This window comes from Canis lupus, chromosome X (genome assembly GCF_048164855.1).
Source record: "Canis lupus baileyi chromosome X, mCanLup2.hap1, whole genome shotgun sequence".
In the NCBI taxonomy this organism is placed as follows: Eukaryota; Metazoa; Chordata; class Mammalia; order Carnivora; family Canidae; genus Canis; species Canis lupus.
In genome coordinates this window covers 64289086-64303474 of record NC_132876.1, presented here as the reverse complement: position 1 = coordinate 64303474, position 14389 = coordinate 64289086, and the positions used below count along the sequence as shown (strand labels likewise).

The following is a 14389-nucleotide window of genomic DNA, read 5'->3' as shown; positions in this document are numbered from 1 at the left end:
CAAAGTCATTTCATTCTCTTATAAACAATTTACGTATAAATAGAAATTGAACTAGCTATCATCACCGAATGGAAGGTATGTCATATAATAAATCTCCTGTGCCAATCATTCTGCTGTTTATCTTTGTTAACTTAGCATCCCATCAAAATCAGGAAACTGAACAATCCTCACAAAGATCTATCATATAAAAGTAAGGCGAAACTACCTCCCTCTGTCATGTTTCCTAATTTTTAGAAAAACACACACACACAGCAAATACCAAAAAGTTATTATCTATCATTACACAAGTAAATGTTGGTTTTAACAATAACCTTAATAAAACAAACATTAATAAAAGGAAATGTTTTGAACTCTTCACTTTTAAAAACTGATCATGCCTAGGCCATACTACTCAAAACTAAGGCAATATGAACCATACCCAAGCTTCCTTTGAAGGATATCATTAAATATGAATAGTATCCACATAAAGAAAAGAATTTTTCTTCAGCAATTTTTTTGGAAAACTGAGACATTTAATTCCTATCTCTTGTTTATCTATAGATATACTCCTAGCAATTTCCTAGAAGGCAAAATACTATATATGCCATTATCACAATAGCACTCAAAACAGATATTATTTATAGCTATATTATAGCATAATAGCACCATAATAACCTCACTTCTGAAATCATCATTACATGAGCCTAGATGGCTCAGTGGGTTAAGTGTCTGACTTGGTTTCAGCTCAGGTCATGATCTCAGGGTAATGGAATCAAATCCTGCTTCGGGCTCTGCATTCAGCAGGGAGTTTGCTTGAGATTCTCTCTCTCCTCTCCCTCTGCCCCTTCCCCGACTCATGCTTCCACTCTCTCTATATATATATATATATATAATAAAAATAAATAAAATCTTTAAAAACTTTTTCAGAGCTATGTTTTAGAGAAATGGAAAATTCAAATATAACACCAGAAATAAAACAAGTTAGAATAATCTCAATTATTAAATAGTATAAACAGTATATTCTTAGATTATGACTGTGAATATTTTAAAAGAAAATTTACAGTGACATAAAAAATTACTTCTCGTTAGGGGTGCCTGGGTAACTCAGTCATTTAATGGTCTGCCTTCAGCTCAGGTCATGATCCCAGAGTCCTGGGATCAAGGTGCATGAAGTACTCCACTCAGCAGGGAGTCTACTTCTCCCTCTCCCCACTCATGCTTGCTTTCTCTTTCCAAAATAAATAAATAAAATATTTTTATTTTACTTTTTTTATAAAGATTTTATTTATTTATTCATGAGAGACACACAGAGAGAGAGAGGCAGAGGGAGAAGCAGGCTCCATGCAAGGAGCCCAACGTGGGACTCGATCCCGGGTTCTCCAGGATCACATCCTGGACTGAAGGAGGCGCTAAACCACTGAGCCACCGGGGCTGCCCAATAAATTAAATATTTTTAAAAATTACTTCTAGGTTCCACTGAATGCTATTATCTCTCTTTTCCCACTACAATCTTTCTTTTATACTGAAAAAACTAAGCCAAGAAAGTTATGCTTAAGTTTCAAGAACATAACAATTTAAATAATAGGAAAAACACTTCCAGCAAATATAAAAAATTAGCATCTGGGGGCGCCAATGTGGCTCAGTCAGTTAAGTGTCTGACTCTTGATTTCAGCTCGAGCCATGATCTCAAGTTGTGAGACTGAGCAAAACATCAGGCTCTGGGTATGGAGCCTGCTTAAGACTCTCTCTCTACCACTCCCTCTGCCCCTCCACACTCATGCACTGTCTTAAAAAATAATATCTGTATTCTTTTTTTTTTAATATCTGTATTCTATTAAAATATCAGACATTTAAAAAATCTTGTCATCAAAGGAATACGGGCAGAGAATAGAAACATTTCTTATAAAAGATGCAATTAGGAAAATGTGTTAGACTATCTTTAACCTCTTATAGCAAGGTACCTCTTAATACCCTACAACTGAAATAGCAATAATTTCCAATAATGTCCAGTAGCAATATGTCCAATATCCTATAACTGAAATAGCAATAATATCCAATGTACAGTGAAATGAGTACTCACGCATTCTGTTTACAGTGTAAATAACTTCAAACTCTTTAGAAAGCCATTGGTAAATGAACAAAAAAAACAAACATTCAAAACATTATATTCATTAATCCCTCTCTTAAGAATATAAACTAAAGTGAAGCATTTGGGCAGCCCGGGTGGCTCAGCGGTTTAGCACCACCTTCAGCCCAGGGTGTGGTCCTGGAGGCCCGGGATCGAGTCCCAGGTCGGGCACCCTGCATGGAGCCTGCTTCTCCCTTTGCCTGTGTCTCTGCCTCTCTCTCTCTATGTCTCTAATGAATAAATAAATAAAATATTTTTAAAAAATAAAGTGAAGCATTTAAGTATAAAGTTGTTGTCATATTACAAAAAATAAATTAGAATTTTAATCAGTAAGCAGAGTTGAGCAAATTACGTACAACTAAATGGACTAAAAATAACTATGAAAGAGGGGCACCTGGGTGGCTCAGTCGGTTGAGCATTCAACTCTTCATTCCAGCTCAGGTCATGATCTCAGTCAGGGTCATGAGATCAGGCCTAGTACAGAGTCAGTGCTAAGTCTGCTTGTTCCTCTCTCTCTCCCTCTGTCACTCCCCTCCCTCATGCCCTCATTCTCTCTCTCTCAAATAAAATATTTCTTAATTTTTTTAATTAACTATGAAAGAAACAGAAGGCAGAACAGAAATTACCAGGGAACTAGGGGAGGAAGGAATAAGGATTTACCATTTAATGGGTAAACAGTTTTTCTTTGGGATACTCAAAAAGTTCTGCAAATTGATTGTGGTGATGGTTACATGACACACTTAATGTACTTAGTGCCACCGAACTGTACACTTAAAAATGGTTAAATGGGGGATCCCTGGGTGGTGCAGTGGTTTAGCGCCTGCCTTTGGCCCAGGGCGCGATCCTGGAGACCCGGGATCGAATCCCGCGTCAGGCTCCTGGTGCATGGAGCCTGCTTCTCCCTCTGCCTATGTCTCTGCCTCTCTCTCTCTCTCTGTGACTATCATTAAAAAAAAAATGGTTAAATGGTAAAGTTTATGAATTGTAGATTTTAAAATGGTTAAATGGTAAATTTTATGCAATAAACTATAATAAATAGAAAAAATAAGTATAAAAACATTTTAAGTAAAAAAAAAAACGGATTTCCAAATTGAATCACAACTATTTATAACTAGTGAACAGTATATATGCACATATACAAGGAATTAAAAGAACCTTGGTGGGGGGAGATAAGACAAAGCACTGACTATAAGGCACCAGTTCTCAACAGGGGCAATTTGACCCTCTGGATACTTATGACAATGTCTGGAAATAATTGTGGTTGTCACAACTGTTAATGGAATTATCACTGGCTCCTAGTGGATAAAGGATGAAGGATAAAGCTAAACATTTTATGATACACACAAGAATCTCCTCACAATAAATAATTATCTAGCCCAAAATGTCAACAGTGATCCTATTCAGAAACCTTGCTTTAAAGTAGTATGATTTGGGGAGCCTGGATGCTCAGTCAGTTAAGCATCTGCCTTTGGCTTGGGTCATGATCCCAGGGTTCTGGGATCAAGTCCCACATCGGGCTCCCCATGGGGAGCCTATTTCTCCCTCTGCCTGTGTCTCTGCATCTCTCTCTCTCTTTTTTTTAATTTTTATTTATGATAGTCACACAGAGAGAGAGAGACAGGCAGAGACACAGGCAGAGGGAGAAGCAGGCTCCATGCACCGGGAGCCCGACGTGGGATTCGATCCCGGATCTCCAGGATCACGCCCTGGGCCAAAGGCAGGTGCTAAACCACTGCTCCACCCAGGGATCCCATGCATCTCTCTCTCTCTCTGTCTCTCATGAGTAAGGAAATAAAATCTTTAAAAAATAAAAATAGAATAAAAAATTAAAAAACACCTAGACTGTATTTTTCAAAAATACAGGGGTGCCTGGGTAGGTCAGTCCAACTCTTGATTTCGACTCAGGTCATCATCTCAGGGTTGTGAGATCAAGCCACACGTTGGGCTCCATGGGATTCTTTCTCTCCCTCTGCCCCTCTTTCCCTCAAAGAAAAATGTCAAGGTCAGAAAAGAAACACCATATGATTTCACTCATATGTGGAATTTAAGAAACAAAACAAACCAGCCTAGGGGGAAAAGAGGCAAACCAAGAAACAGATTCTTTTTTTTTTAATTTTTTATTCATTTATGATAGTCACAGAGAGAGAGCGAGAGACAGAGAGAGAGAGAGAGAGGGAAGCAGGCTCCATGCACCGGGAGCCTGATGTGGGATTCGATCCCGGATCTCCAGGATCGCGCCCTGGGCCAAAGGCAGGCGCCGAACCGCTGCGCCACCCAGGGATCCCAAGAAACAGATTCTTAACTATAGAGAACAAGCTGACAGTTATCAGAAGTGTAGGGGGAGATGGGTTAAGGAGGGATGTCTGGGTGGTACACTTAAGCATCCAATTCTTGGTGTCATTTTTTGTTGTTGTTTTTTCAACTCTTAGTTTCATCTTGGGTTGTGATCTCAGGTCATGAGATTGAGTCCCATTAGCACACAATCTGCTTGAGATTCTCTCTTCCTCTCTCCCTCCAGCTCGTGCACATTGTGTGTGTGTGTGTGTGTGTGTGTGTGTGTAATAAATAAAAAAAAAATCTTTGTAGGGCAGCCCCGGTGGCACAGCAGTTTAGCACTGCCTTCAGCCCAGGGCATGATCCTGGAGATCCGGGATCGAGTCCTGAATCGGGCTCCCTGCATGGAGCCTGCTTCTCCCTCTGCCTGTGTCTCTGCTTCTCTTTCTGTCTGTGTCTTTCATGAATGAATAAATAAAATCTTTTAAAAAAGAAAAATATATAATCTGGGATGCCTGAGTGGCTTATCGATTGGGCGCCTGCCTTTGGCTCAGGTCGTGATCCTGTCATCCAGGATCGGGTCCCACATCGGGCTTCCTGCATGGAGCCTGCTTCTCCCTCTGCCTATGTCTCTGCCCCTCTCTCTCAGTCTGTCTCTCTCATGAATAAATAAATAAATCTTTAAAAATATATATATATAACCTTAGGACACCTGATGGCTCAGCGGTTGAGCTTCTGCCTTTGGCTCAGGGCATGATCCCAGGGTCTTGGGATCGAGTTCTGTTTCAGGCTCCTTGCAGGAAGCTTGTTTCTCCCTCTGCCTGTGACTCTGCCTCTCTCTCTCTCTCATAAATAAATAAATAAAATCTCTAAAAAAAAAAAAAAGAAAAGAAAAAAGTATACAACCTTGTACATTTTCCCACTTCATTCCTCTATTTAAATACCAAGGATCACCATCAGTGATGACAATATTTAAGAACTTGACAAATACAGGATGAAAACAGTCTACCCAAAGGGTGGTTGGATTTAAGAATAATATCCAACATCCAGTTTTAGTTTTTATAAATCGCCATCCCTTCCTATTTTCCTACTTTATAGATCACAGCTATTTTCTTGAGTGTGATATTTACTATGTAATTTTAATCATTCACTAAATCATTATTGTTCATTTAAAGTTGATCATATTACTCTACAGACTTTTATATTTTATTGCCTACAATATAAAAAGGCATAAAGTGATATATTAATAAAGCATAAAAAGCCTTCTTCAAAACTTTAAAAAAACTCTTTTCAAATCTAACCCAAATAACCTTCTTTTTTTTCACCTCTACCTCCCATACTCTCCAATTACACTTAATGTCTCACTATTCTTTTTTTTAAGATTTTATTTATTTATTCATGAGAGACACAGAGAGAGAGAGAGAGGAAGAGGAAGAAGCAGGCTCCATGCAGGGAGCCAGATGTGGGACTCAGTCCCGGGACTCCAGGATCACACCCTGGGCCAAAGGCAGGTCTACTCAACTGCTGAGCCACCCAGGCATCCCAGTCTCACTGTTCTCAAGGCACAAAAGGGCCCTTCTATCAAGTCCCTAGACATGACCTTTGCACCACCTAGAATATCTCCTCTCCTTGCCAACACTACCACCTTCCCTTAAGTCTCAACTCAAAACTGCCAACTCTCTCTGGAAAATATTGCCATTAACACTCCAAGGCAATTTTTTGCTATTCTTCCACATTTCTTGGTTTGTATCTTTGTAAGTGTACTTAACCACATCACAGTGTATTTCAGTCATTTATTCCTCCCCTTAGCTTAATATTAATTATCTATGAATCCCTATCATCTAGAATTGTGGTTATCAAACAGGAGGACTGTGCCACTTCCACATCATCACTACCCATGGGAAACATCCGACAGTGTCTTTAAACATTTCCAGTTTTCAAAACTGGTGGGGGGGTGTTACTAGTATCTACTGGGCAGAGGCCAGGAATACAATGCATACATAGAACAGCCTCCCACAGCAAAGAATTATCTGGACCAAAATGTCTGTAATCCCAAGACTGAAAAACCCTGACCTAAAACAATCCCTGGCTCACATTAGGCCTATGAAATGTTTATGAAAATAGAATAAAAAATTTATCAAAGAATTTAGAAACATAAAAAGAGATATATAATATAGAACAGTACAGGCTCAAGAATTACCAAGATAGTACAAAGAGCAATGTGGGCATTCATGCCCTAGCAGATTTCATAAAAGCTCTAGTTATTAAGAAAATGTGGCACTGGCATAGGGATTACAACAAACATACCAGGAATGATGTCATATACAATGATCGAACAAGTAACTCCAAAATTCTGTCTCTCCACTAAGGTAACAATTACACTAGCATAAAATTTCTGAGTCAACTTTTTTGGAGCTATAGAATCTCATCCAAAACCTACAACCAGGGTAGCCCAGGTGGCTCAGCGGTTTAGCACCACCTTCAGCCCAGGGCCTAATCCTTGAGACCCGGGATCGAGTCCCACATCAGGTTCCCTGCATGGAGCCTGCTTCTCCTTCTGCCTGTGTCTCTGCCTCTCTCTCCCTGTGTCTCTCATGAATAAATAAATAAAATCTATTTTTAAAAAAAGCCTACAACCAACAGGAAATAGTTAATAGAAAAAGGTGCTGAACTTCAGTACAAGAGTACTGTGGTGTTTTAACTGTATGCACCTACCATGTCCCATTCCCTGGCTAGATGGCAGCCATGAAGATAGTGGCCCACATTCCTAGTGAACCAGGTGCCAAAGGTATGATGTGGATCTTATTCTTAAAGAATTGTGGTGGTATCTTTTGACCTGTTCAGTCATTATCTGGCAGACTGGGATTGGGGCTTTCTTTCACCCATCTCAGAACTTTCTCAGGAGGAGCAAGTTCCTAAGACGAACAAGATTTGTCTAAAGCATGTAAAGGCAAATATAATATCCACAGCTACCAGGGCAAGGGATAACAAGTGGGCCAGGCACTTGACAGATATAAAAGGATGGGAAGAAAGAAGCCAGATACAAATACAGAAGGGAATAAGAGCTCCAAAGAGCTTCACTGAGGGGGGCACTTGACGGGATGAGCACTAGGTGTTATACTATATGTTGGCAAATCGAACTCATATATATATGATATATATATATATATATGTATATATATCTCCAACACATACCTAGGAATTTGGAAGGCCACACCTATGCCTAAGGCTGGACACATGCTCAGAAAAGACAAGAAAAGGCCATAAACTTTCACCTTTAGCTGACCTTTAGACTCTACCTAATCAGAAAGTGAGAGTTACAAAAGTTTTAAATGAACGAAGCACTGCAAAGTAGCCCAACACTAAGACAATCTGCAAAGAGAGAGAGTTGGGCAAAGTAGCCCAACACTAAGACAATCTGCAAAGAGAGCTGGTTTGCTTTGGTATGGGTTTTTGTTTGTTTTGGGGCTGTTTTTTACTTGTATGTATTTAAGGAAAGCTCTGTCAAAAAATGGCCAATAAGCTACCAGAACAAACACTTCAGTATCCACACATAACAAATATAGCCTTTGTGAAAATAGGTTAGAAAGTTCACTAAGCAAAAACCACAGCAAGAAGCAACAACAGACCCTGGGAATGGGGGGAAAATGTTTTCCAGAACTGCCATATTACAATATTCAAAGTATCTGTTTTCAACAAAAAAATTAGAAGTATGCAAAGAAATAAGTATGGTCTATTCCCAGGAAAAAAAAGAAAAATTAACACAACTGTTCCTGAGGAGACCCAGATGTTAGAATTAGTAGGCAAGGACTTTAAATCAACTGTTTTAAATACATTCAAAGAGCTAAAGAAACTGGCATATCTTACCAAAGAAATACAAAGAAATACAGTTTAAAGAAATAAAGTTTAAATACAAAGAAAATACGAAGAAATAAAGAAAGAAAGTTTAAAAGAAATACAAAGAAATACAGTTTAAAAAGGAACCAAATACAATTTTAGAGCTGAAAAATAAAATAGCAGCCATGAAAAATTCACTACAGAGGTTCAACAGAAGATCTGACCAAGGATAAGAATAAGTAAACTTAAAGATAACACCAATTGAGATTACCCAATATGAGAAGCAGAAAGTAAAAAAAAAAAATGATGAAAAATGAACAGAGCATCAGAGACCTGTGAGATAACACATGTATAATGAGAGTAACAGAAGAGAAGATAAAGGAGCAGAAAGACTATTTAACTAATAGTCAAAGCATCCCAAATTCATGAAATACATGAATCTAAATATCCAAGGTCAATGAATTCCAAGAATGATAAATAGAGAACACAGTAAGACAAAATATAATTAAACTGTCAAAGACAAAGGAAATCTCAAAATCAGTGAGAACTGACAAGTACAATGGATTCTAATTAAGATTAACAGCTGAACACCATGGAAACCAGAAAAGTGAGATGACAAATCTAGAATGCTGGAAAAAGGGGCACCTGGGTAGCATAGTTAAGCATCTGACACTTGCCTGGTTTCGGCGCAGGTCATGACCTCAGGGTCCTGAGAATGGAGTCTGCTTAAGACTATCTCCCTCTTGAGATGCATGGGTGGCTCAGTGGTTGAGTGTCTGCCTTCAGGGTGTAATCCCAGGGTCCTGGGACTGAGTCCCACACTGGGCTCCCCACAGGGAGTATACTTCTGCCTCTGCTTATGTCTCTGCCTCTCTGTGTCTCTCATGAATAAAGAAATAAAATCTTAAAAAAAAAAGAAATGCTAAAGGGAGACCATCAGGCTCAAATGAAACACCACCACAGTGTAAAGTGGGGCTATATTATAAAATAAAGAATAATGGTAAAAGCAATCACATTGGGTAAATACAAATGCTACTTTTTTCTTTTTTTTTATTTGTAACTATTCAAACTCTTTACTTGAGTTGATAATCAAAAACATCCCAAAAAAGAAAAACTCAGGATGATTGGTGGCTTCACTAGTAAATTCCACCAAATATTTAATGAATCCCCTCTCAAATTCTTCCCAAAAACAGTAGAGGAAGGAACACTTTACTCATTCAACAAGACCAGCATTACCCTGATACCACAATCAGACAAAGACATCACACTACAGGCCAACATCCCTTATGAATATTGATACAAAAGTCCTAAACAAAATGCCAGCTAGTGGTGGAAAAATCCTAAACAGAACCTTAGTAAATAGAATTCATTAACACATCAAAGAATCATAGACCATGACCAAGTGGGATTTATCCCAGGAATGCAAAGTGTGACATGAAAATATATCAGTATAAATTACCACATAAATAGAATAAAATAAAGAGGGGAAAATCACATAATCATCTAAATTGATACAGAAAAATCATCTTACAAAATTCAACACCTAGGGCACCAGGGTGGCTCAGTTAGGCATCTGCCTTCAGCTCAGGTAGGGATCCCAGGGTCCTGGGATTGAGCCCCATGTCAGGCTCCCAGCTTGGTGGGGAGCCTGCTTCTCCCTCTCTCTCTCTGCTGTTCCCCCTACTTGTGCTCTCTGGTGCTCTATCTCTGTCAAATGGATAAACAAAATCTCTTTTAAAAAAGAAAATCCGGGATCCCTGGGTGGCGCAGCGGTTTAGCGTCTGCCTTTGGCCCAGGGCGCGATCCTGGAGACCCGGGATTGAGTCCCATGTCGGGCTCCCGGTGCATGGAGCCTGCTTCTCCCTCTGCATGTGTCTCTGCCTCTCTCTCTCTGTGTGACTATCATAAATAAAAAAAATAAAAAGAAAAAAGAAAAAAATAAAAAATAAAATCCTAAAAAAATCCACAAAAAAACTATTTAAGATAATAAATGGATTCAGCACACTTGCAGGATAAAAGATCAACACACAGAAAAGCAGTTATATTCCTAAACACTAGCAATGAACAATGCAACACTTCTCATTTACAACAGCATCAAGAAGTATACAGGAATGAATTTAATCAAAGAGGTTCAAAACTTGTACAATGAACACTACAAAACATTGCTTAAGATAAATTAAACAGGGAAACCTGGGTGACTCAGCAGTTTGGCATCTGCCTTTGGCTCAGGGCATGATTCTGGGATCTCGGATTGAGTCCCACATCGGGCTCCCTGCAGGAGGCCTGCTTCTCCCTCTGCCTATGTCTCTGCCTCTCTCACTCTCTCTGTCTCTCAAGAATAAATAAGCAAATATTTTTTAATTAATTAACAAAAAAAAAAAGAAATTAGGGACACGTGGGTGGCTCAGTGGTTGAGCATCTGCCTCTGGAGTCCTGGGATTGAGTCCCACATCGGGCACCCTGCATGGAGCCTGCCTCTCTCTTTGCCTCTCTCTCATGAATAAATAAATAAAATCTTTTAAAAAAAAAAAGAAATTAAACTATTCCAGGGACTCCTGACTGGCTCAGTCAGAAGAGCTTGCAACCCTTGATTTCAAGATCATGAGTTCAAGCCCCACATTGGGTATAGAGATTACTACAAAAAATAAATCAAAAAAAGAAATTAAACAATTCCAATTAAATGGAATATCTCATGTTCTAAAAGATTTAATATTGTTGAGAGCAATACTCCCCAAAATGATACAGATTTGATGTTATCTCTATTAAACTGCAATAGTCACTACTGCTAAAATTGGACAATCAATACTAAAACTCATATGCAAATTCAAGGGACCTCAAAGAGCTAAACCAATCTTGAAAAAAAGACAAACTTGGAATACTATCACTTTCAAAACTTGCTACAAAGCTCAAGTAATCAAAAACAGCATGGTATTGGCATAAGGATAGACATATAGACCAATGGAGGAGAACAAAAAGCCCAGAAATAAATCCATACATCTATGGTCAACTGATATCAGACAAGGATGCCAAGAATGCTTAGTGGAGAAAGATCAGTCTCCTCAACAAATTGTGCTAGGATAACTAGATATCCACATGCAAAAAAATGAAGTTGGACCCCTATATTATACCATATACAAAAATTAATTTAAGGGGCTTGTAGTTGGCTCAGTGAGGAGAGTATGTGACTCTTGATCTTGGGGTTTTGAGTTCAAGCCCCACATTGGGCATACAGATTACTTAAAAATAAAATCTTGAGGCACCCGGATGGCTCAGTCGGTTAAATATCCAACTCTTCTTAATTTTGGCTCAGGTCATGATCTCAGGGTTGTGAGATCAAGCCCCAACCACACAGGGCTCCACATTGGGCATGGAGCCTGCTTGAGATTCTCTCTCTCCCCCTGCCCCTCCCCACTCCTTCTCTAACATACATACATACATACATACATAAAATCCTTTTTAAAAATTAATTCAAATTGGATCAAAGAAAAAAAACAAAAAAATTGGATCAAAGACCTACATATGAGCTAAAACTATAAATTCTTAGAAGAAAATAGGGGAATAAATTTTCATGACTTTAGATTTCTTGGATGGCACCAAACAGTCATACAAAGAAGAAAAAAATCAATTATCTTAGACTTCATCCAAACTGAAAACTCATGCATCAAAGAACACTCACAAAAGAATAAAAAAAACAACCCAGAGAACAGGAAAAATATTCACAATTCATATTATTTCATAAGGGATTACGATCCAGAATTTTTTAAGTAGGTTCCAAGCCCAGCATGGAGCCCAATGTGGGGCTTGAACTCACATTCCTGACATCAAGACCTGAGGTAAGATCAAGAGTTGTATGCTTAACTGACTGAGCCACCCAGGCGCACCAATATCCAGAATTATTAAATGACGCCTACAACAAAAAAATAAATAAACCCAATTTAAGACTGGGCAAAAGACTTCATTTTTCCAAAGAAGATATACCAATAAACACATGAAAAGAGGCTTTACATCACTAGTCTTTAGGGAAATGCAAATAAAAACTACAATAACACTTTACACCTGTTAGTATGACTATTAAAAAAATTAAATACTTAAGTATAAATAATATACAGTGTCATCTTAGTTTCAGGTATACAACATAATGACTTAATTCTATATGTTATGCAGTGCTCACCATGGTAAGTGTAGTTATCATCTATACCAAACAATATTATTACAATCTTATTGACTATATTCTCTATGCTGTACTTTGCATCTCCATGACTTATTTATCTTATAACCAGAACTTTGTACCTTGTAATCCTCTTTATTTCTTATTTGTCAACTCATTTTTTAAAATTTTGAGTATAGTTGACAGTCAACTACATTTTTTAAATTAACTCTAACATAAACTGTATGAGCTCACTTTTCTGAAAGACAAAACAAAACAAAAAGCTTTGTTGACCAAGAATGTAGAAAAATTCTTGCTCTTATACAATGCAACTTGGAATGTAAAATAGTATGGCCACCATGGAAAACAGTTTAGTGGTTCATCAAAAGATTAAAGCTAGACTTCCACTTCTAGAAACATACCCAAAAGAACAGAAAATAGAGCCTTGAACAGATGTTTGTTCACCAATGTTGCACAATTCACAATAGCAGAGATAAAAACAACCTAAATGTCCATCATCAGATGAATGAATAGATTAACTAGATATGGTACATACATACATAATATGGAATATTATTCAGCCTTAAAAAGGAATGAAATTCTGATACATGCTCCAAAATGGATGAACATTGAGGACTTTATGCTAAATGAAATAAGCCAAACACATAAGGACAAATATTGTAGAATTCCACTTATATAGAAATATCTGGGCAGCCCTGGTGGCTCAGCGATTTGGCTCAGCGGTTTAGCGCCACGCCTTCAGCCCAGGGCGTGATCCTGGAGACCCAGGATGGAGTCCCACGTCAGGCTCCCTGCATGGAGCCTGCTTCTCCCTCCGCCCCTGTCTCTGCCTCTCTCTCTCTCTCTCTCTCTCTCTCTCTGTGTGTCTCTCATGAATAAATAAATAAAATCTTTAAAAAAAAAGAAATATCTAAGATAGTTAAAATTAGAGACAGAAAGTGAAATGGTAGTTACCAGGGACACAGGGGAGAGGGGAATGCAAAGTTACTCTTTAACAAGTTGAGTTTCAGTTTGAGATGACGAAAAAGTTCTAGAGTTGGACAGATGATGCAGAATATTGGGAGATACAGGGATTCTTTGTGGGGTAAAGGAAAAATGTTCCAAAATCAGAGAGCAATGATGGTGAATATATTTAATGCGCTTAATGCCCCTGAATTGTACAATTTCAAGTGGTTAAGATACTAGATTTTGCATTTTATCTTAACTAAAAAAAAGAGATATACAAATAACAAGGACGGAAACAGTAATATTTGTCCATTACCATTCTCCCTGTGAGCATAAGAAAAATCTCTAAAATCTGTTTTAAGAGTTCATAGGCATGCAAGTGTAAGCTAACTCCATATTTGCCATATTTGTTGCCAGGAAAATATATTTCTGTGATTTATTATTTTCGTGTTATTTTTAGTCTAAAAGCACTTAAGGGGGCAGCCCGGGTGGCTCAGGGGTTTAGCGTCACCTTTGGCCTAGGGTGTGATCCTGGAGACCCGGGATCAAGTCCCGCGTCAGGCTCCCTGCATGGAATCTGCTTCTCCCTCTGCCTGTGTCTCTGCCTCTCTCTCTCTCTCTCTCTCTCTCTCTCTCTCTCTCTCTCTCTGTGACTATCATGAATAAATAAATAAAATCTTTTAAAAAAATGTCAACCTTAAAAAAAAAATGTCAACCTTCCAAAACATTTAAGAAACAAAGAAGGGGGCACCTGGGTGGCTCAGTCAGTTAAGCATCTGACTTTGGTTCAAGTCATGATCTCAGGGTCCTGGGATCAAGCACCACATCAGACCCCCTGCTCAGCAGGGAGTCTGCCTCTCCCTCTTCCTCTGTCCCTGCCCCTACTCCTTCTCTGTCTCTTCTCAAATACATAAATAAAATCTTTAAAAAAAAAGAAACAATGAATACTTCCTGAAAGCAATATTACACTATATGTTAACTAGAATTTAAATAAAAAATTGAAAAGAAAAAAAAGACACAATGGAGGACTAAGAACATTCCAGCCTTTTTTTTTTTTT

General features: G+C 38.4%; 1 protein-coding gene across 10 annotated transcripts in view; it reads right to left on the bottom strand.

Annotated features, from left to right (window-relative positions):
• Window positions 1-14389, bottom strand: part of ATRX (ATRX chromatin remodeler) — a 333086-nt gene that overhangs the window by 303933 nt on the left and 14764 nt on the right. The window lies entirely within an intron of this gene.